General features: G+C 38.6%; 1 protein-coding gene and 1 long non-coding RNA gene across 2 annotated transcripts in view; one reads left to right on the forward strand and one right to left on the reverse strand.

The window, feature by feature from the left end:
- Sugct (succinyl-CoA:glutarate-CoA transferase) overlaps positions 1-24,185 on the forward strand; it is a 653,069-nt gene that overhangs the window by 594,707 nt on the left and 34,177 nt on the right. The gene's annotated exons all lie outside the window — the stretch shown is intronic.
- The window catches only part of LOC126501624 (uncharacterized), a 55,208-nt gene continuing 33,430 nt past the window's right edge, over positions 2,408-24,185 (reverse strand). Inside the window, exons 2-4 of the long non-coding RNA XR_007591742.1 lie at positions 3,968-4,109; positions 3,291-3,463; positions 2,408-2,525 (exon numbers count right to left, since the gene is read on the reverse strand). This is a non-coding gene — a long non-coding RNA (uncharacterized lncRNA). The remainder of the gene's footprint in view (positions 2,526-3,290; positions 3,464-3,967; positions 4,110-24,185) is intronic.

Here is a 24,185-nt window from a genome sequence, read left to right on the forward strand (position 1 = left end):
ATATATTAGATACCAGGTTAAGTACTGTACATATATTACTTTATTCTGGCATTTGTGTCCCATTGTCTAGGAGGCAGCTTCATTAATCATCCCTGTTTTACAAGTGAAACATAAAGAGAAAAAACAACTGTTTTCAAAAATTTGCATCATAGATAATAGATAATTAATTCAAATCCATTTTTTTACACCACACCCCTAGTTTTAATTCTTAAACTACATTGCTTCTAGAGAACATGTGGTTATGGTTATATATATCTTTTATATCTTTGTCATTGTGGAGAAGTTTGACTTTGTGCTACAATTCTAAACTAGCAAAGCACTGAGACTCAAAGATTCCAAGAGTCTTTACAAGAAGCAAGTGTTGACAAAAAAGAATATTAGTAAACAGAAGAGAGCACTAGCTGAGTGAACCAGGTTCCTGAGGATGAACCAGGGCACCCAGAAGCTGAGTGTCTAAATATCAATGGAGGAAAGACCAGCATAGATAAAAATATGATTAGTGTATTAAAGGTTATCCACAGACTTACTGAAAAAGTATTTTCTGAGATTCAAAACTAGTTTCTCCAACCTACAGCCTGCAGAGTAATGATGGTACTCCATTGTGATACATTTTTCTATGTTTAGTATGGTAGAGAGGAGACTTGATTATACAAATTCTAGATTATTCAATTCTGTGCATTCTGGAACACACTATGGAACTGGATTTTTCCATTTTAAAGCTGGCATTTGAAAACAAGAATTAAGTTATAGTGGAAAGTACATATTTTATAGTTACACCTATAATCCTAATTTGAAATACTTGCCTTTGTTTGTGGATAAAACTGCATATTAGGAAGTCCAAATTAGCCTTTTCTTTACATGTTGGAAAACAACAACTCTCTCCATTGTAAATAGTTCAGATATTTATATTTTCTCTCAAAATCTCTTCACCTGCCTCAGTTAACTCTTCTCTGAAACCCTTTCCTCCTTCCTCATTTATTCTCTGGACTAGTGGTCCTCGGAGTCACTGCTGACATTTCTGCAGCTGCTTTATATGCTTCAACTAAGTCCTTGTTTTCTCTTCCCCTGCTTTTTGCGCCCCCCCCCAATTTATCCCCTTTGTCCACGCTGCCATGACTCCATCTACCTATGAACTTTCTCACGTACAGCCTCTGGATTCCCATCTAATTTCACTCTAATCAAACTTACAAGATCATGCTCAACAAAACCTTGGATCCCAAATAATGGCAGGGGCAGCTTTGCTTGGAATTGGTTGAACAAGTAGGAAGTGCTTGTAGAATTTTAAGCCTTTTTGTGTTTGACTGGCGCCCATATCTTTGACTATGGTTCAAGATTCATATATTCACAGTCTAGAACACAAGGTCTTCATAATCAGGAGTTGGCCTGTTTTTCTTTACTCATAGACTCTCATTGCACACATTCATTCTTTTGATATAGCTTTAGTTTTTTGTAGTGCTGTGTGTGTTTGTGCTATTTTTTTCTGCTTAAAGTATATAACGTACCAATATGCACCAGGAGAGTCCTTCTCCTCCCATAGAATTCAGGTATTTGTCCTTCTGATGAGCTCACCAGATATATACTAATTCTCCATGCTGCCCTATTCTTTTTTATAAGTATCTCCTATCATTGATTATAATTATCTTGATTATAGGCTTATATCATTTATGTTCAGTCCTCTAAAAAGTTTAGGTCAAAAAACAATGATGCCAAATAAAAAAATTATGATTAAAAATTATAGCATCAATGACTCTGATCCCTTTGATATATATTCTATTCTGCCATTATATTTTTTCTTTGAAAATTGTAGAGATAAATAAACAAATAATAAATAAAAGATGAATTATTTTTAGTTTCTTAGGGTAGACTGATATATGAGAAGATATAGGAATTCTTTGTTCATAGTTATGAAGACAAATCATAATTTGGTTATTAACATAATATTTTAGCAGGTAGCATATCAATTATTTTTAAATGTTTATATTTTGTAAATCATTTTGTAATACCACTTGGGAGACAGAGGCAGTCATTTATCTGTGAGTTCAAGGACAGCCTGGTCTACAGAGTTAGTTCCAGGACAGCCAAGGCTACAAAGAGATACCTTGTCTCAAAAAATCAAATAACTAATAATAATAATAATTGTGTGAGACAAACTATACCTCCAGGTGTTAGCTTAATAAACATAATAATTTGTGAATCTTAGTTACAAGCTAAACTACTCAAATGATATTAGGAATAGTGATCAAGAGTATTGCCTTAGACACAAAAGTATTAAATAGCTTTTTGTAGCTAACAGACTTGAAAAAAAAAACTCTATAGTTACCTCATGAAAAGGAACTTCTACCAGGAAGGACAAATGATATGTTCCAAGAGAATCCAGTAAGATTTAGAATACCTGAATGCTGTCAGAGTTGAGCTGTGTTTCCCATGAAGAGAGTACTGGTACAACCATGCCATTTCATGTGCAATGAAATTATTTACTTCCCTAGAGCTGGAATGCCTTATTTATGTAAACATTCCAAACAGACCTAAAAGAAGCAAAACAAACCAAAACAAAAGTAAGCAAAAGAGACCAATGTCAAGAGAGAGAGAGAGAGAGAGAGAGAGAGAGAGAGAGAGAGAGAGAATGTTGACCATGAAGTAGTCCCACATTAGCTCAAAATGGAATATAATAAAGGAGTCTTTATTTAGGGGTAGACTCACAGATCAACAGTCCTCTGCACATGGGAGGAACAGGAACCAAATTCAGCAGTCACGAGTGTGCACAGGGTTCTACATCTGTTTGTATAGTACCCAAGGCCACACCCAAAGTGGACTAGCATCTCAAAGGCCATTGGCTGAAGGACTTTTCCAGCATCCCCTTTTGTCTAAATAAGAGCATTCCAAACCCAATACAAAACTATATACAATAAGAACACATATCAAGTATAAAAATTAGAATTACAACCAGTATAAATAATATTAAGCAAGAAACTTATATTAAATGTTTCAATAATTATCCTATTCTAAGGAATCTTGTATTAGAAATGGCTTGGCTAAGTCATGAGAAGAAAGTAACTACAACTGTCTAGTCCTCAACACCATTGAAGACATGAAAAGGGAAATGATATTATTTGAGTAAACAGGAAGTTCAATCAAACAACTTCTAAAATATGTAATAAATGACAACGACAACTGGCTACTTGGGCAATCACCCAAAGTCTCATTTGCAGTGTTGGAGCAACCAACTTTGGCTAAGGCCTAGAGTAACTGACCATTTTCAGAGGCAGGAAAAAATTTTAAAACTGTCTTACCCTGTTTTGGCAAGGTTTGGCAGTCTGGTTTTTGTTCCTGTTTATCAGTTTTGTCAGTGGTTGAGGAGGTATGGACAGTTCATTGCCCAAAGGCCATTTTTATCAAGAAGAAAACAGCTTCAAGTGTAGTGTCTTCAGTGCCCAATGTTTTCTCAGGGATAGATGGATCAGTGCTGCCAGGAGCAATCATGTCTCAAGTCAACAGAACCCTAAGTTATTTAAATGCCATATTCTACAGTTCTTTGAAGTGGTTGAAGATTATCTATATGCAGAATATACTCTCTTATGACAAACATGGATGACTACTGACCTAAATTTTTAATAACTATATAGCTTAAAGTCTGACTTCATATTATAATATTAGACAAACTTTAAACAATCGTGTAGCAAATGAGGAAAATGACATTGAAATGTAAACAATGTATAAATATTTTGATCAGAGGTAGAAACGTATAGTACAATATGATAAATATATCCTAAAATTGTATCAATATACAAAATGTCTTAAGCAGAAAAATAAACATACACCTGTACAATATGACAAAATAACTTTGCATAGGTGTACAAATTTTAAGAAGTTTTAAGTGGAACATATTCTATATAACAAATATAATTTAAATTTGTATCCATATACTAGAATCTATAGCAATGTAAATTGTTTATAAATAATAGCTTACAAGTAGAGAGGGAAAGCAATCCTATTAGAATTTAGATCTTGCCTTTTATTAAATTGCCCATCCAGGCTGCTGGGGTTATGGTAGTAGACTCAATATCTTTGCAGCAAACCTGGCATGGAGAAGCCTGACTCTTGGCACTAGTCTGGAAAACACAGAGAAAGATGTTTGTGAAACAAGCAAATGATAAGAACCTGCAGTGAAAAGTCATTGCTGTGGCAAACCTGTCCCAAGTAAAGAGAGGTTTACTTGGGAGGGCAATTTTGGGAGGGCAAGAATCCTGAAAATCAACAGGCTTTGATTCAGAATTTTTCTGTAAGGTATGAAGAAAAGTTTGTTTTTAGCACAGTGCTACAGCTGAGATCCTTGTAGCCTGAAGAGGGCGCTGTGCTCCTGACAAACATTAATGTCATTTCTAAATGCTGCTTGTCTTGAATGTCCACACATTTCTGCCTCCAAGCCTAAGTAATGGAACTTTCTTCTTTCTCTACATGATGATCCCCCCCCCCCAGCTATGGTCTTGTTGCTCTTCCCTATCCTGGACTGTGAGTGTGGCTTTTCTGAGGTAGCAAGGTCTTGAGAAGGACTGGAGAATTTTTCTCTTAAACGCTTTGCTATTGAATCTGTATACAGTAGAAATCACGGTTGCTCTTATATCTTGTCATGGATAATGAATAATGAATGAGTATTAGTGTTCTGTTTCTTCAAGGGAAGAAGTGCAGGGTATCTGGAAGATGTATATTATCTTTAGGTATGTTTTTTGATTTAATAACATTATTTCAGACACTATGTTAAATACTTTACACATATTAATGTAATAATTGCCCTATCCATATGAAGCTATTGTTATTTTAACCACTTTAGAGATAAGAACACCCAGAGGTAAGCATCTCAGTTAAGATTACAAGATCAGACTTAAAGAATTGCTCAACATCCTTAGCCATTAGGGAAATTCAAATCAAAACAACCCTGAGATTTTATTTTACATCAGTCAGAATATCTGAGGTCAAAAACACTAATGACAGCTTATTCTGCAGATTATGTAGCACTAGAGGAACACTCCTCTACTGCCGGTGGAAATACAAACTTGTACAGCTACTTTGGAAATCAATATGGCAGTTTCTCAGAAAACTTGTAATCAATCTACCTCAAAACCCAGTTATACTACTCCTGGGTGTATACCCAAAGGAAGCTCAATCATACCACAAAGACACTTGCTCAACCACGTTCATTGCAGTGTTATTCATAATAGTCAGAATCTGGAAATAACCTAGATGTCCCTCAACCAAAAAATGGATAAAGAAAATTTGGTACATTTATACAATGGTTTATTACTCAGCTTTTAAAAACAATGACATCATGAAATTTACAGGAAAATGGATAGAACTAGGAAAAAAATCATCCTGAGTGAGATAACGCAGATCCAGAAGGACAAACATGGTATGTACTCACTCATAAGTGGATATTAGCTGTAAAGAATAACCATGTTACAATCCACAGCCCCATAGAGACTAGGTAACACAGAGGGCACAAAGGCAGATGCATGGGTTCCCCCTCGGAAGGGGAAATAGAGGAGATCTCCCGGGTAGGCAGGAGGCAGATGGGAATGGGAACATGAGGGATATGGGTTGAGGGGGACAGTAATGAAAGAGATGTCATGGGGGTGCAGCATTTCGGGGTCAGGTAGAAATCTAATGCAAGGGAACTTCCATGAGTCTACAAGGATGACTCCAGCTAAGATGCCTAGCAATAGTGGATAGGTAGCCTGAAGTGGCCATCTCCTGTAATCAGAGTGGAAACTGCTCCAATTGTCATTGGAGAGCCACCATCTAGTAACAGATGGAAACAGATGCAGAGATCCATAGCTGAACACTGGACCAAGCACGAGGAATCCTGTTGAGGAGATGGAGGAAGGATTGCACGAGTCCGGAGGAGGGTGAAGGTCATCACAAGAGAACCCACATAAGCAACTGAGCTGCTCATGGAAGTTCACAGTCTATGTACCAAAGGCTACAGAGCCTAAATGGGATCAACCTAGGCCCTCTGCATATGTGTGATGGTTGTGTAGCTTGGTTTGTTTGTGGGACTCCTGGCAGTGGGAGCAAAAGAAGCTCAAATCAGTCAAGCAACCTAGAAGAAACAGAAACCAACTAAACTATTTGGAGGGGGCTGAGACCAAAGAAACTATTTAGAAAGGACACCAACTTGTTGAGCTTCCATCAGGCTGTACAGTTAAGTCCCAGGCTTTCAATTATCATTGCTGCCTTTGGTCATTTCTGTTCCTGTTAGTAACGCCAATAGAACTCATCAGTTGGTTTACTGAGTTGAACTTTGGTGGTGCTTATACTTCAGTGAGTCATCCTTTCCTTGCCTGGTGTTAGCAGACATGTGTTTTAGTCTCCTTAGGAATGGGCTCACACAACATATTGTGTAGAACAACCTGGATCGGCTTGATCAAACAGGTTAAGAATTTATTTGTGCAGATATGGAGAAAGGAAGACTCACACCAAGAAGAGGAGAGGTATTCAGAAATTCTAATGTGTGGGACCAAAAGGATACTTCTGCTTTAATATGCACTGAAGTTCCGAGGAGACTCTGTTAATCATCTTCTGTCTGAGGAAAGTTCAACAACTGTAAATGAGATTTCGAATCTACGTTTACTTAAGCATCTCCAACAATTCAGAGCATCATGAAGACTTAGGACTTATATCTGCAGACTCATTGGAAGACAGAAACTAAGGCTTTATTCTAAACATTGTCTTTGTCTATGACCTTGTGTATGAGATTTGGTACAGAAGCCTGTCATTTAGACTCATCTTCATGGGCAAAGAAAGATGACTGTCTCACTGGCCAAATTTCTTGAAACTGGAGAAAATAACAATGCATGCCTCTTATAAGTAAGCTTGGGGAGGGTGTGGCTGGAGACATGACTCAAAGTTTAAGAGTACTGGCTGCTCTTCCAGAGAGCCTGGATTAGAAGCCCAGCATCTATGTGGCAATTTCCTATAACTTCAGTCAGGGGATCCAACACCCTCTCTCTTATGTCCACCATGATCACCAGGCATTCATGTGGTACAGATACACATACAGACAAAATACCCATACACATAAAATAATTCTTTTTTAAAAAGATAAGCCTGGAAAATAAAAAAACTATAGGACATTTCAAATTGGGTTGAACTTTGAAATCTCTCTTATGCACATTCACAAGATGGTAAGGGTATTAAAAATAAATAATCTTAAAGGTATGTATTGTATTTTATGCAAAGGCCATGGTGTAAAGAACCAAAATGACCCCCACAGTTGCATCAGATGATGTAACTTTATCACTAAGACCTGCCTATATCTCTCTTATGAATGAGACAGAATATTCATGTAGTTATAAACCCTAGTCCCTATCCAACACTATGCTAGTCACAGGGAAAAACAGTCTCTATGAGCAAAACGAAAGTAAATTTCCCCCATAACGGAATTAGAGGGCAGATTTTTTTTCTTAAAAAGAAACAGTAATTTGAAACAGGGAAAAATTAAGCTAAATAAAAGGAAACAGTGAAGTTTTGTAGACTGTGGAAGCATCTCAGTGGGAACATTTTGGAAGTTCCACCACTTAGTCACTTCAAAATGGACCAGACAAATTACTTGGAGATGCCCTGCAAGTGGTAAAGTTGCACAGAATGGGTGAATAGATGGTTTCTCTATTCCAAGATGGAAATTTCCCCAAGTGTTGTCAGCACACTACAAAAACATGTGCTTGTATGCATGTGCACACAAACACACACACAGTGTTAGACACACAGGCATAACATGGACACACAAAACCCGTCCTTTTCAGCTGATTTTCCTCTGACTTCAGAACTTAATCATCAACAAAATGTCATTTTAAAAATCCCTAGAGCCTCTTTCTATTCCTGGGTTTACATTTACTACTATTTTGGATCCCTGTTGGCTTTCATGATGGACAATGTTTTCTGTTAAGACTATAAAACCTTTACAGTTTCCACGACGTCATCTTTAAAGCCTTGTAAACACCTTTCTCAGTGAGTCCTCCTGCTTGCACATAGTGGACAGGGGAGCTGCTTAGACGCTATGGGAGACAAGAAGAACCACCTAACTTCAACATCGTGGCCATTTACAGACACTGCACACCTCCATAGGCTTTTCCCATATCTGGGAACCACCCAGTCCTCCTCTTTCCCTGGGGCCATAATTAGTTTCATGGATAGATGGGGGTCCTGTTAATCAAAAGCTGATATCTAGTTTATATGGCACTGGAAGAAGGGGTTTTGTTGTCGTTCTTGCTTTTTCTTTTCTGAAGTTTAGCATTTTTTTTCCACCAGAAAATAAAACTTTAGATTTTATTTACATTTTAGTTGTGTTTCTTATAGTTCAGTATAGCTTAAAAATATTATAGATTCCCATTTAAACACAATACTTTTGATTCCTTATTTATAAGAAATTTGAATTGAGGTCTGTGCTTCTTTAAGAAAAAATGTTCTATTTTAGGTAGCCAGTAATAGAAGGATTGAATAAAAATATAGACTTTTATTTTAACTATAACATTAAAATGAAAGTGTACTGCTATAGGTCATCCTTTTTCCTTGTTGCTTGAAGACCAGTTAATATGTGCGTTCATGCCTTGTGCAATACAACAATAAAATACAACTACTGCAATATTAAAAACCAGCACCCATCGCTGTACAGTTTACAGACACTCCAGGGTTTGCGTTATTTCCTTTGGAGACATATGTGCTCATGAAAACTCCTTAAGGTAAATGTTTCCATTTCACTGATGGGCATCTTGGCTTTAGATTGATTCATGTGTGCCTACAATTATGGAATTGTGCAAAGCAAAATCTGGATTGTAGCCTGAATTTTCAGACTCCACTCGAATGCCTGTCCATTAACTATTTGTGTCATATACCAAAATGTACACCTTCACTAAAACCTGAAAGTTTCCCCTTCTTCAATTTGCACCTTCTCTTTCTGCCCCCAAGAAAGAACAAGAGACCACTTTCCCAAATACTGGTTTGAATTGTTAAAAAATAATAAACACAACTATTAATCTTTTGGGTGATCAGCATAATTACTAAAATAATATGTTTATTCAATTATTGCTGAATTCTTCAGGTAACCTACAGAAGTCTGACAGTGGTTGTAAAGGGAACTGTATGGCAGGCTGAAGACAATTGCCCTGCTCAGAAGCTGCTGCTTCCAATGCTGATTCATTCATGAGGCTAAGGCATACCATCTCAATCTATCGTGAAGAGATACATTTTATTTAAATTTAAACTGAATAAATTTAACTTTTCAACAGGAGAAAAGAACCAGTTTACTTTTCTACTTAGTCATTTTAAAAAATTAGCTGCATTTTCCACTTGTAAATGTGACCTATCCCAGTGAGTCTGGTGACTAAATGGAACATGGGGCTTTGAGACAAAGGTGGTTTGTTCTTCACTGTAAAGATGCTGATCCTCCTCAGGCATTACTTAAGCTCCCTAGAAAGGAACGTGTACCTTTTACTTCTCCAAAATGAAATCTTATCAGCATTGTACATATTATGCATAAATAAAACAGGGTATAAGCTAAGAGAACAAATGTTACCTAAAAGCTTCAGTGAAATCTAAACCTCAGAACAAGGTATTAAGTTCTTTGCTTTCTCCTCTGCAAGTAGAGTGAACTTTCTATGAGATGGAGACTGGAAATTTCTTAGTCAATTGCTGTTTCTGTAGCACCTAGAAGGGTACCCATCACACAATAAATGATTAATTAATATTTCTTAGATATTATGAGCTTCAAGAGGAAGGATCCATGTATGCCATACTTCTTGCATCAATTCTGTATGTAAGTTTTGAAATTGTGGGGTTATTCATAAACTTCTAGAGCTGGGCATAGTGACACATGTCTTTAAGACTAGCACTTGAGGCCAGACAAATCCTGCCCAAAGAGAGAGAGAGAGAGAGAGAGAGAGAGAGAGAGAGAGAGAGAGAGAGAGAGAGAGAGAGAGAGAAGAGAGTCACACAGAATGAGGAATGTCTTTCAGCATAATTGATATTGCATTGTGTGTGGTTCAAAGACTTAATATCTTAAGTGAAAACATGTGTTAGAAAACATGATCAGGTACTCAGGTTCAAAATGCTTGTCTGAACATATATATTCTGAATGATGTCTAGGTGCCCATTGCTAAACACCAAGTATCAAATTGATATAAGAAAAGAACAGTGATGTTGTTATAGACGTGGTCTGTTTTTCTCCCAGCCTGAGTGCAGAAACAATATGTTGGCACCATGGGACCAATTCTGCACCCATGTGGAATAATTTAATTCCATTAATAATGCTAGAAATGTTAAAAAAGAAACATTTGGTGCAAGGAGCAGAATATGGGGCACACAGAAACCCATGTTGTTCCATCTGAACTCCAGAATCCATTTGTTTCCCATTGGTTGCTGTTCTTATTCTGAATCTGTTTTCACTTTTATTTGTGGTCAGCTCCACTGTGTCTACACGAAAGCACACAGCATAAGTGAAAAGGACTCTGTCTTCTTACACTATGACTTCAGACATTTGGCTAGTTTAAGGACCCACTGGCTCCTGGGTCGGGTTTTTTTTTTTCTTTTGTGCCTGATGGAGGCATGCTAATAAATACACAGCAAAGAAAAAAAGTATTGTTTATTTAAAGACCCATAAACCCACGTCCAAGTCATTGACAGGAGGCTTAATCCATGCCTTCAGTTCCTCATGCATAGCATACCCCTAACCTAATTCAGTCTCCCAGAAATCTTCATGCAACTTTTATTTACTTAAGTGGGTTTGTGGGCGTGTCCAAGGATAGAATGGGGCTGGCGCATGTAACATACTATTTGGGCTGGGGCATGAAGCCAAAAAGCATTGTTTACTATTTATATGAGTCTTTACCAATTTCTGAATGCCAAAAAACATGAACTCACTGCTTCTGAATAGCTCATTCATCAAAACAGACATGAAAATTTTGTTCCTTGGGTTTGGAGAGAAAGCGTAGTTCACTACTTCACTGTCTGGAAAGCAAAATCTGTTGGAGGTCTGCTCATCAACCCAAGCTGACATCCACCCAGCAGACAACAGCTGAAAGCAAGACAACTTGCTTCCCAGCGGAGAAGCCTGCATATAGCCATTGTGAACCTTCTTAAAGGTTTCTTTCAAAGCTCATGTTCCTCTGAGCCATGGGGGGAGGATCACTTAGGGATCATGCAGACAGAAACCCAGCCTAGTGAACTGTTAACGCCTCCACTGTCAGGGATGAATAGTTCTTCTGTGTAGTTGACTTAATGGCAGTCATTTGTTTCGTGTCCTTGTGAAAAAAAAGAGCATATTCCTTTGGGGAGTTAATATAAAAATTCTAGTACTTGCTTTTGACATACATAATGATGGTAGCTGAGGAGGAATGGCTAAGGCTGCCTGGGGTAGAAGCTCTGTTCCTAAAGAATTCCTAGGGAAGAAATTCCCCTTGATCTTCAGAGAAGCATGGGTTCTATGAAATCCATGTAAAAGAAGTCGGAAACAAAGGGAGACCTCTGCAACTCCTCCCCATGAATTTGACATGGAAAGCTGTAAGAACAAGCTTCTGTCAATACGGCGAGGTTCGTTTCATACAAACAAGATCCACTGAACACAATGGTTTTCAGTTGGGTGTTTGATGTTTGAGGATTTGGAAGTATATCTAGCCATGCTTTTTGGAAGATTACCAAAGAGGCTTTTCATGATACAAATCCTACTCCAAGGTTCATTTTCTTCTGTATGCTTTACATTTCTAAGGCTTCTTAGATGATAATTTACATGGACAAAATCCAACCAACCAACCATGATTTAGACCAGACCAGAGGGAAAAATGTATTTAAATGCTTCTACAATAGCTTGATAATATACACATAACCATTTAAATACCACATAAGTTCATTTTAGCTATTATAGAATATATTCCAAAAGAGAATCATTGTGTATATATATACTGGAATTTGCAGCTTGGCATGAACAAATGAGGTTGGTTGAAGCAGAGACCATGAGGTCTGGCTGGCTGCTCTGAGCTTGGGATATATGCCCCAAAGACTTCTAATCCATTTTCCATTTGCTGCCATAGAACCACAGTTGGTGGCCTCTTGCTTCAATTCTTTAGGTATCAATTTCTTAATCTACAAAATGGAATTAAGGAATATATCCATTATCAACCACTTAAATTTGTGAGGTTTAAATTGGTCCACATATGAAAACATTCAGCACAATGCCCTTCACTTGAGATAAACCAATTAGTGAGCTAGTTCTGGTGGTTTTTGAAACAGAAGCGGTTGAGAATTTGCAGAGACTCATTGGTAACTCATGAACTAACTCTATTTATATTTTCAAAGTTCAATGCCATAGCTTGATACTGATGTTGAAGAATAGGGATGGTTGATGTGAATCATCACATCAACCACATCTTCAATGAAGCAGGGCCAGTAAGGAGGGGAGATTAGTGGGAAGGAACGCTCCAAGGCAAATACAAGCAAAATGCCTGTGGACTAGACTGAACAACAAAACTTAGCCAACTGAGATGCAGCAAACTGTGACCCTTGACAAGGCTCTAAGATGATAGCTGGTTAACGGGACAGAAGCTCAGAGTCATGCAAGGTTAACTCAAGTTTGAGTTACCATGCAAGTGCCATCTGACTATGAGAAATACTAATCCCCCTTCCATTTTACTCTGTTTGGCAACAAAGAAAACATAAGAGACTTCATAGTCGATTCCAAAGCTGACAGGTGCTGAATTCCAAGGCAACTGATTGTTCAGGACTTTGTGACTGGCCTCTGGCCTTACTTGAAGGTGACAGGTCTCAGGCACCCAGAAACAGAAGTCTGGGTAGTAGGAATAAGTGGGAACGGCCTTCTGGAAAACTGGTATGCTTTCGATTTGTGGTAACTAACTTCAGCCAAGTCTGGATTTTCTGAAGAGAAGTAGCCATATGCTTGGGCACTGTTTGCTTCTTCCTGCCCAACTGGTCTACATCCAGCCATGCTCCCAGGGGACATTGCTTCCATTCCCTAAGCCTTACTCTTCTGCAGTTTCACAAAGCCCAGTTGGTTTAAATTCTTTGTCCTTCAATTGCTCAAGCCTGGTAAGAATGCCAGTCAGCTGTGGGTATGGATAAGGAGCTGGGGGTGAGGAGAAACATTCTTCCAAGGGCCTTTTGATCTTTAAGAGGCAGTAAGTGGCTCAATTCCCTTTTTTTTAATGCAGAAATTTCTCTTGTGTGTGTCATTCCAACAGACTGTTTTCCTTTTCATGAATGTAATTGTTGTCTCTTGGTGATTTTATAAGAAACAGAGAGTAGGCCATTCCTAAGCAAAGCAGAGGAAGAAACCATGCAAGGATATCTTGCTCACCTCTCCTAGACATCCTTATAGATGGATGCTTGTCTCAGCCACATGGCAAGTTACCCTTGGGTAATTCATGCCCATTTCTGACTCTGACCTAAATCCACAAAAATCTTTGCAAGTTGAACTTTACAGTCAATTTGGAAATGTAGTCTTGAAAAAAGCAATTCTTGAAAACATAGATTTGCAGAACAACATACCTAATTTTAATTACAGTTTTGTTGTGTTTATAAGCCAATTAACTGCATCAAAACCCATATCTGTATTCTTTTTTTTAATAATTTTTCTTTCAGGAATAAACTTTTATATGTATCTAGCATATATTTTTACCATGTATGCTAGGTTTTTCCCATTACTATGGGCAGATCAAAATGGGCAACTGTGACATTTAGTTTTTTGTATTTGTTACATTCTCTCTCTCTCTCTCTCTCTCTCTCTCTCTCTCAAATACGCACAATATATGCCATAAGTGATTAAATTCCTACAATCTAAAAATCTAATAACAGTTTTGAGAAGTACAACACAATCAGTAGAATTTGGCTCATTAGGTTGTTCATAAATTCTCCTTCTATATCACAGTGCTATCTCAAGCGTGAAGCATTTAGATGGGAAAGTCTTTTTCACATATGGAACAGCAGAATCTTAGTAGATGAGGTCATCACTATGCAGTATTAGCTATAGATATTAACTCCGAATTCAGGAACTGAGTTGATGGAACTACAAAATGAAGAGTAAAATAAGAGTTGCATGAAGCTTCTGTAGAAGTCTAAAAAGAGACAGGAGTGGAGTAAAGGAGAGTTCATCTCCACCGTCTTTGGAGAATAGGTGTGACGATTATAAACTGTGATCCAGTGTTTCATTTCCTGTGCGTAACTTGTAGATTTTTGTGGAATGAGGTGGTTGAAACTTTCCGCATTTTGTGGATAGTTCAAGCAACTGACTTTTCCTTTATTCAATCACTTATTATCTATCCCCCAAAAGCCTACTAATATGTACTTATATTCTGTTAGTTTTATGTTAAATGATAAAAACACAAATATGACTGAACTGGCTTTCTGAATACAACAAATAGGAGTCTTTGTAGAGACAGATGAGACAATCAATGTTCTCAATATAACGGGTTTGTTTGAGGAGTAATATGGCAGGAAGTTGCTATGGGAGGGCACCTACGCTGGGTAGCCATGGTGGAATGCAGTCCTGAGGATGGAAAGTTAAGCACTGACTAGGTGAGAATAAAGGGAATGAGCACAAGCTGACCATTATCATCTGAGTCATTTAAAACAATACCTGCCAAAGTTCTGTTCCATGTTAAAAGAATTCATGCCAAAGTTCCGTTCCATGCAAAATAATGATGATTTGATTTTCACACTTGGACTTTGAGCCTCTTGTGGTTACAAGATGAAATTATGGATCAAGTGTTTGGTAAACTACTGTCACAGGAATTTAAATAATGGCGGAGGATGTAAGCATGTTCCTCTGCAGACAATGAACACAGACTGAAGGAACGTTGAAAACCGACTCTGGTAGGACAGACTGACTGGTAATGCCAGCTATCTAGGAGGTTGAAATGGGAGTTCAAGGCCTGCCTGGGCTACAAAGCGAGTTCAAGTCCAGCCTAGGCAGATTAATAAGATCCTGTTTCAAACTAAATGGTAGGAAGAGGATAGGATTTTGCTCAGTGATTGAAGACTTTCCTACAACCATGTGTGAGGCCCTAGGTTCAATGTTCATTACTGAAAGAATGTTTTTAGGAAATAAAGAAATGGAGAAACAGGATAGGAGAATGAAAGAAATAAAATGAAATGTGATAGACCACGGGACACCTGCCAAGTTCCATTTTTAAAGGTTACAATGAGAAAAGAAAAGTAGTGTGAAATAAAGAAGAAATGGCCATATAAATAAGAGGATTCCTCGGAATCCACATGAATCCATAAATGAGGCCATCTAGGAGTGAGTGAGCAGAAAAGGTAAGTACCACAGACCTAACACAACGATTGCTAGTGGGCTCCTTAATTTGAAGTTTTTTTTTTTTTATTGTCTTAGTTTTATGTCAACTTGACACAAGATAGAATCATTTGAGAAAAATGAATCTTAATTGAGAAAATATCTTTTTTGGAATTACCTGAAGATTTGTCTGTAGTACTTGATTAATGATTGGTCTGGGCGGGTCATAAGCTTTATACACACTGACCTTCTCCTTGACATTGGCATTATATTTTTTATTAAGCAGAGGTCTCCTAATATACAGACAGGCAGTGCTTGAGTCACTGAATCTTGGAGCCTGTGTAATTAAAGACAAAATGATAAATAATATTGCAACCTCAAAATTATTACCTCTTCACAAAGAGCTACCATGGGTTGCCTTCCCAAGAAAGGCAGTGGTCCTTGGGATTTGAAACTTTAGGGACTCTGCCCATTACCATTTCCCTACACAAATGAACCCCTCCTCTCTCTTGTAACATACGTCCTGTTAGCTATTATACTTTATCTCTCTCTTTTATCACCTTAAGTATCGTGGACACTAGGAATATGGAAGAGCTGTGTCTCAGAAAATGGTTTCAATGGCAGAAATAAACCCTAGATTTTATACTTGGTTCATTTACAAAGGTTAGAAGTAAACAAGTAGAGGCAGAGCATACAGGTAAGTCTGTGGAGAATAGAGAGATTTCAATGTACAGTACCATAGCTAACAGAACATGAGCTACCGAGAGAAAGAGAGAAAGAAATGGTGTGTTTGTGCGTGTGTGCATGTGTGTGCGTGTGTGCACGCGTGTATGTGTGTGTGTGTGTGTGCGTGCGTGGTGTGTGTGTAGGGAAGATGGTACCTAAAAGAGTCTCTAAAATTCTACCACTTTGAATTGAACATACTGATTTGAGGAAATCTGATTGTTTTAGAAATGAATAAGTTCTAAGTGAGGTATGAAGGAGGATGGAAATGAAACTGAGGTCACTAAAACAGTAAGGTACCATGGGCCTGGGCCACGGGAAAGACTTCCAGGAACAGAAGAGGAAAAGAGGGAAACACAGAGTTGTCAGTAGGTGAGAGCTTGGCCAGACGTTTTGAGACATTGGAAATTCTTTTGTACTTTCTGGCTTGTGTGTTTTTTCTTTTGTTCTAGGTAAAATTACTAAAATCAGACCTTGGTTGTGATATTTTGCATACCACACAACTGTAGCAAGACACCTTAAAATTTTCTAGAACTTCTTACTTGCTACTATTGTATTATCATTATCAGCATCATCATCACTATCATCATCATGATTTTACCTTGCATCCTGTCTAAATCTTTTGGAACATCCCCTTAAAAGGTTTAATAACAGAAATAATCTCAGTGAATGAATCAATTAGGTCTTAGCTAGAACTTTAGTTAAAGATCCATTCTAATTCTTCTTCTGGCCTTTTGCTCTGTCACTGATAAATTGTCTCTCTTAACATCTTAGTTTAAGCCTCTCTCTAGTACATACATATGCCAGAAGCACTGTGGATTTTTTTCTTCATTTAAAAATAGATCAAAAGGAAAACATATTTCAAGTGGCTTTCCTACTATGGGGATTTTCAAAACTCACACCAGCGAGTGAAAGCAGAAGCTACAGCTTCACATTTATGTTGAGTAAGGGCCATGTTGTTTTCTCTAGCTTTCCATTGCCCCCAACTGACTTACAAAGGTGGATACATATAAGCCTGAAGGGAGGAATTTGAGGCCTTTATTTTCCTTAAGAAGAAATTGGAATTCTTACAATTTTCCTTTCTTTCTTCCTCCTCCCCCTTCTTTTCATCTTTGAAGAACAGCTACAAAATGGTATTTTAGTTCTCAGTCTCAATTCCTTCAACGTTAGAAATGTAAAACAAATAACTGTGGACTAAGAGAAGGACTGCCGGATGGACAAGTCCCTCAACATGAGCCTGGAACATTCTGAGGTGTAATCTTATTTCTAGATAACCATTCCCTGGTTACCTGGCAGGGTCCAAATATTGAACTTAAACAATGAATATTCATTGGCCCCTTTTGTTAGAGAACCCCTCCTATCACATTACTCATTGAATAATGAACAGATTACTAAAATACTTATGTGAAACAGATAAGAAATACACCAAAGCTGTGAGCAGCAGGCAATAATTTCTCAGGTGTATTACAAGTAGATATGCTTAAGTCCATTATATACCAGAGAAACATATTCCATATCTATTTATCATCTATCTATCTATCTATCTATCTATCTATCTATCTATCTATCTATCATCTATTATCTATTTACTTATTTGTATGTTTGTTTGTTTTTAGAGACAGAGTTTTTCTGTGTAGTTCTGGCTGTCTTGAAACTCACTCTGTAGACCAGGCTGGCCTTGAACTCACAGAGATCCACCTGTCTCTGCCACCCAAGTGCTGGGATTAAAGGCGTGCTTCATCACTGCCTGGCCATATTCCTAAAAACAAAGAAAGCTACCTAAGGAAAAATTTGTCCAAAGTAATAAAGCAAATGAATGTCCTTAGAATCCAAATAGTCTTTACTGCTTGTCATTTCAGAGATGGAAAGAGTGTTATCAAGGTGACAGTGTGTGTGCACACAGGTGCATGTGCACATGTGTCTCTGTGTCTGCATGTCTGAGTTTATGTCTGTGTGCATATGTGTGTATGGGAATGTGTATGTGCATGTGTGTGTTCATGATTGTGTGTATGTATGTATATGCATATGTGTATATGCATGGGTATATATGTGCATGAGGGCAGCTGTTCATTTCTCTGTGTGTGCGTGCATGTGTGTGTGTCTATGTGTATGAAGCATTAAGTGAAAAGAGGAAAGGAGAAACATTAGCTACAGAGAAAAAGCACCTGCATAAGATGAGGTGGAATGGAAGAGGTAGACTTCTTAAGGTTTAGTCTTCCTGTGTTGGTGCTGAGCAATGTAGGAAGCAGGTCACACAGACATAATACTGGATGATACATGCCATGCATTAGTTCAAGTAGATCTCCAATTTCTTGCTTAACCCTATGTCTTGCTACATAAGAGGACACTACTAACTATAATGTAAAATGAACATTTGACTCGCAATCCTGAGGGCTAAATTCAATGCCAAGGTGCTGGTGAGGCCTTACTTATGAAGTGGTCCCTGGGTAGGAAGCCAAGGGCCAAGAGGGCAACAAGAAGAACAAGGAAGGGGGAGGAACACTGGCACCTCTCACAAACTCAATTCTGCCACAAATGCAGTTAAACTTCAGTATGAATTCTACATGGGTCACACCATTGCCCCTGTGACAGTCCAGTAGAGTCATGGGGGAGATGACATCATTTTATAAAGTCTTGCGGGGACCCAGGCTCCTTCGCTCTTGTGATACACAAATCTCTAACATTTGATCTCAACATTACTGTAAAGAAGAGAGGAGGTATTTAAAGCTGCATGTGAGCCCTGAGAGTTGAAATAAGCCTGCAAGGGAGCAAGCAAGTGGTCTGTGAAACTTCTCTTCACATTTAGTTGGATAGATTTCAGACTCGTGACCCAAATCTGATAGCAAAAGAACCTGGAATGCCTAGAAGGAACGTGAAGTGGTTTTGGTGGACATATGCTAACAAGGCTCACACATCATAGCAGTCTGCTCATGCAGTAGTCAACAGTGGTGAATCCTTAAATCCATGAGGTCTGTTCCGTTCCCCCCTTGGCATCCTTGCTGCCTGTGTTCAGCATTCTTTGGCAGACTTTTAATTTGCATACTTATTATTTGTGCCTGTCTATGACTTGAACGAAGAAAATTATTAGGGTTTCAGACTTTCTGTGTAAACTTGAAATTTAATTCAAAGTGCATGGTAGAGTCTACAAATGCTAATTCCTACCCAGTGTTTACTATAGCAATTCCATGACAAGACGAAGAAGAAGAGGAGGAGGAGAAAAAAAGAAGGAAAAAAGACAAAAAGGGAAAAAAAAGAAAAAAAAGGAAAAGATAACATTGACTTCTTTGCCCTAAACTGGAGGATAGGGTACCAGTTGAGTTCCTATATGTAAAGAAGTTGGCTTCTTTAAAATCATTACACTTTACATGAGAAAGGAAAACAAGAATAGAATTTGTGCATGTTTGCAGGACATCATCCTCCCAGCTATGACTGCAGAGTTGATTCAGCTTCTTACGTAGTTTATACGGGTCAACCAGGTGCTGGTCCACAAACAGCCTTCCAGGGCTGTGATTCACACAGGTGCCTGTATTCCTGGCTAGAACCTCCAATGAATTCTAGACAAGCATAATAACTTTCCTTCCTAGTTTAGTGTTTTTAGAGAGAGATATATGAATATAGTACTTCTTTAAACAGGAAAACTAAATCACCAAAGTTTCATATATGTACATATATAAACTTATTTTGTAGTAAATAGATCATGCAGATTATTTTCCCATATCATCTGTTTTATTAAGTGCTTACAGACAATGTAATTACAAGGGAGACTCAAACTCAAAATGTGAAATCATGATAAATACAGAGTACTATATTTGTAAATCCTTCAGTTGCATGGCTAGTTGTCTCTAAGTTTTAAATGTCATTACTAAACCACACCACCACGGATTGCTTATACCAAAAATAACAGCTGGCTTTTAAATTAATTTGAAAATGAATTTAATCTATACCAGGTACATATGCAAGAGGTGAAGTAATTCCTGGCACCCTTCAACTGATACCCTATCTTTCAGTTTAGGGCAAAGTATTTAACATTCAGAAAAATTACACATAAGATAGTGTTTTATGATTTTTTTTCCCTGGGAGCCGAAGAACAGGCAGTGCACGCAGACTGTACACCTGTAAACCTAGCGTTATAGTAGGTGACTGGGGAATAAACACTCCACTAGAAAGAAGTCTGGACAATGAGTCAGGCAGAGCGCAGCTGGGGGAGAAATCAGACTGGGAATGAGAGCAATCTGGGGAAGATATTTGAATTCACTATAAACATTTTGCAAGCCTTGGGTGAAAAAGCTAGAATGCTGGGCCCATGACAAAACCTAGGCTAGCTTCAGAGTAAAGGGATGAAACCACAGTTAAGACAGAGCTGCCACTTAGGTGTGTGGTGACTGTGACTTCTGAATCACCTACTATGTGTTGGTCTTAGGCTTCTGTGCTGTGGGCTCCTTGGAAAAGGCATCACTGGGGCTCTAAGAGGTGAACATTAATTCCTTAGCAGGGCAGCACCTTCACCTCCCTGTGGAGACACACCGGAAGTGCTGCGGTGGTGGATAACAGCGTGCCCACAAAGATAAGCATGACTCTGTATTATAGAACTGAGATGCAAGTTTGCTTGACTTCACTCAAACTGACTACATTTTCCATCTGAGTTATCTGTATGTGTGTGTATGTGCTGTACATTCCTTTTCTGGATTTTTTTTAAAACATGAACTAAAAGGAATTGCTTGTCATACAAAGGCTCGGTAAACTGAGATCACAGTAGGAAAGAAGGGATACACAGGGAAAGAGCCCTGGAAAGAGAAACACAGACAGACTGGAGCAGACGCCAAGCCAAAGAAAAAAAACCCAGCAGTACAAGAGGAAGGATTAGGGTGAGAGGGCAGAAGGCGCAGGCCTGGTTGGTAACACCATGGGGGAGAAATACTAGAAGCCAGTCACCTGTTCCTGCAGGCTCAGACCTTCCAGAAAGCTCGAGAAGACCTAAGTGGGCAGCGGGGAGGAGGGAGTGAAGAGGCTGTGGAGAGCCAAAGACAGTTAACAGTAAGCTTTAGATACCCAGGTGTCTTCATCTGATTGTCACCCTCAGGCTGATTCTGATTGGGGGGCTTCCGTCCTGTTTGCCATCAAATGAGAGTGAAAATCTCTTTATTCCCCTGAGATGTTAGAAAGCACCGGCTTGGATCAGTTTCTGAACTTGCCCAGGTTTCCTGAGCTGGGGTCCTATCTTCCTCTTGTCTGCGGCTGGGAGACATCATCTGCACAAGTTCTGTCTGCTCTCTTCTCAGTCTTTCCTGTCAAATTCCCTCTGGCTCCCAGTTTGACTGAGAAAGAGAATAAGGATCACAAGGCCCTCAACTTTACAAGAGCAGCAACGGAACTTTCCCCGGCAACCATCTCATCACAGAGTGTCTGGCACTAGTGATACAGCCTGCACAGAAGTGGCCCACTTTGTCTCACACAGGCCTTTGTCTTTTAGTCTAAGCACCATGATGACATTTATCAAAGGTCCATTTGGAAATGCTTGCCTGGTTTCTGATGTGGAATGTACACTGTACCCACTCATCTCTGGAGCTTACATTCAGACCTCACCTGTTCTGGGAGGACTCCAAAATAAAACTAAAACAGATAACTGGACACGTGAGAGTAAAAGAGTAACAGTAAACAGCAAGGCAGCGCATGGACTTGCTTTTGCCCCATAGAAGATATCATGCTTATCGTTCACGAATAACACGATCAGGTCCAGGGTCAATACTTGGAGTCTCATTGTCAGAGTGAGGGGCCAAGTGCTGTGGAATTGTTGGGGACTGCAGGATCAGAGCGTCTTTAAGATTCTTACTTAGTCTGTGAGTCTGTTGAGACCAGCTCTTAATGTCGCACAAACCTGTGCTGATCTGTCTTTCCTTTCAATAACTCCTCAAGGATGAGAACGATGTCAGAGAGAAAGTGTGCTGAGAGAGAGGGTGCTGGGATTTCAAAGCACTCTCTAATTGACCTGTAATGCGTCTCCTCCCATTATTTGTACTTTCCAAACTGTGCCTGACCCCCTAACAAAACAAAACAAACAAAGCAAGAGGGTCCTAGGATCACAAGGTTGAGAGAGAACAAACACCAAAAGCAAGAAGCAAAATAAATAGTTCAGACATTTCCCATCTTAATTACATGCTGTGCTCTACTGCCCACATTTCTGAAGTCACACTTCTGTGCTGTGTGCTAGAAACGTGTACTGAAGGCCTGTAGCATTGTGCTCCTCCCCACTCCCCCATGGTGTGCTGTGCTGACCTCGATGAAGAACATGCTAGCTTCTGCGCAGGACAGCAAGTAGGGATGACTGTGGCCAAGCCTGACCAATAGTGATTTCCAGCGTCCGTACGATGATGCAACGAGAGAATGGGAACCTGCATGTTGTCCTGTGATCACCATGTATTGCATTGAATATATGTATTGTTTTTAATCCAATAGCAAATAGCCATTTTCCTAATACTAATTCTGTCAATCCAGACACATGGAAGATCTTTCAGTGTCTAATATTTGCTTCAAATTTTCAATATCACAAAGTTTTTCATCTTCTTGGTTTAGTTTATTCCTAGATACGTTTTAAACGATTCTAAACAGAATATTTTGTTAGCAGATTCACTGCTATGTGTATGTGTGGATACACTAAAGCTACTGATTTATGCATTTTGTATGCTTCTTTACAGGAAATGTTTATCAGCTGTTGGGTTCTTTTAAGTATTGTAGTCGTGCCAGCTGCCACTAGGGTTGGTTTAAGTTCTTGATTGTAGTTTTATTCCTTTTGTATTCCCTCTTATCTCTTACTGCTATAGGGAAGACTTGGAGTAGTAGATAGAAGAGTAGCAGGGAGGGAGGATACCCTTGTCTCATGTCCCACATTTTCCCTGTTTAGAATGATGTTGGTTATATGTTTGCCATATATATCTTTTATTTTGTTGAGGTCTGTTCACCTATTCCTAGTTTCCTCAGGATTTATAAAGATGTATGAACATTCAGTTTTCTGCAGTTATCAAGATGATCAAGTGTGTGATTTCTGCCTTTCTGTCTATTAATATGATATATTACATTTATTGATTTGCGTATCTCAAACCAACCTTGCATCCTTGGTATAAAAACAGGTTATGAAGTATGATAGCCTTCTTTTTTTTTCTTTCTTTCTTTTTCCCCGAGACAGAGTCTCTTTGTACGTAGCCTTGGCTGTCCTGGAACTAGCTCTGTGAACCAGGCTGCTCCTGAACTCACAGAGATCTACCTGCTTCTGCCTCCCAAGTGCTGGGATTAAAGGCGTGGACCACCACCACTCAGCTAATATATGATATTCTAAGGTGATCTTGAGTTCAGCTTTCTTTTTAAGGAGTTTTGCACCTGTTCTTCAGGGAAATTTTTCTGTATTATTGCTACCCTCTCTGCCACTGTCTCTTCCTCTTCCCTATTCTCCCCCTGTTGTTCATCCTCCTTCTCCCCCTCTTCATCCTCCTCCTCATCGTCATTCTCCTCGTCATCCTCCTCCTTCTCATCGTCTATTTACTTCTCCTCATCATCCTTCTCCTCTTTCTCCTCTTTTCTTCTCCGTTTAGTATTATTTCTTTGTTTTTTATTTTTGACATCTTGACCATGAGATGTCAAGGAGAGTTTGCTCTCTGATGAGGTCTATTTGGAGTTCTAAATGCTTCCTGTCATTAGATGTTTCTCTAGGTTTAGAAAATTGGGTGCAGTAATTTGATTGAAAGCTTGTCTATGCCCTCAGCTTTTATCTTAGCTAGTTCTTCTATCCCTTGTAATTTTAGAATTGGCCCCTTGAGAGTTTTATTTCCTTCATAGAATGTTTTCTTTACATATTTCTGTGAAGTTATTGTTTTGACCTTCTCCTCTATCCCTGACACTCTGTAATTTGATCTTGTTTGTTGATGATACTCTCTTCTTTGCTATTTTAATTGATTCTTTGATTTTCAGAATTCTGTTTGATTATTTCTCTGTTTCTTTCATAATTTTCCCATATTTCTAATTTTCAATTATTTTTGAAATTTGTTGCACAAGTACTATATTCACTCATTTCTATAACTTTACCTTCCAGCTCATTTTTCTATTTCCCATTCTCACATCCATGACCTCTTCTTTATAAGTATGTGTTTTAATATAAGTATGCATGTATGTGTGTATACACACA

This window comes from Alexandromys fortis, unplaced genomic scaffold, assembly GCF_014885135.2.
Source record: "Alexandromys fortis isolate MF-2015 unplaced genomic scaffold, M_Fortis_MF-2015_v1.1 scaffold_5, whole genome shotgun sequence".
NCBI lineage: Eukaryota > Metazoa > Chordata > Mammalia > Rodentia > Cricetidae > Alexandromys > Alexandromys fortis.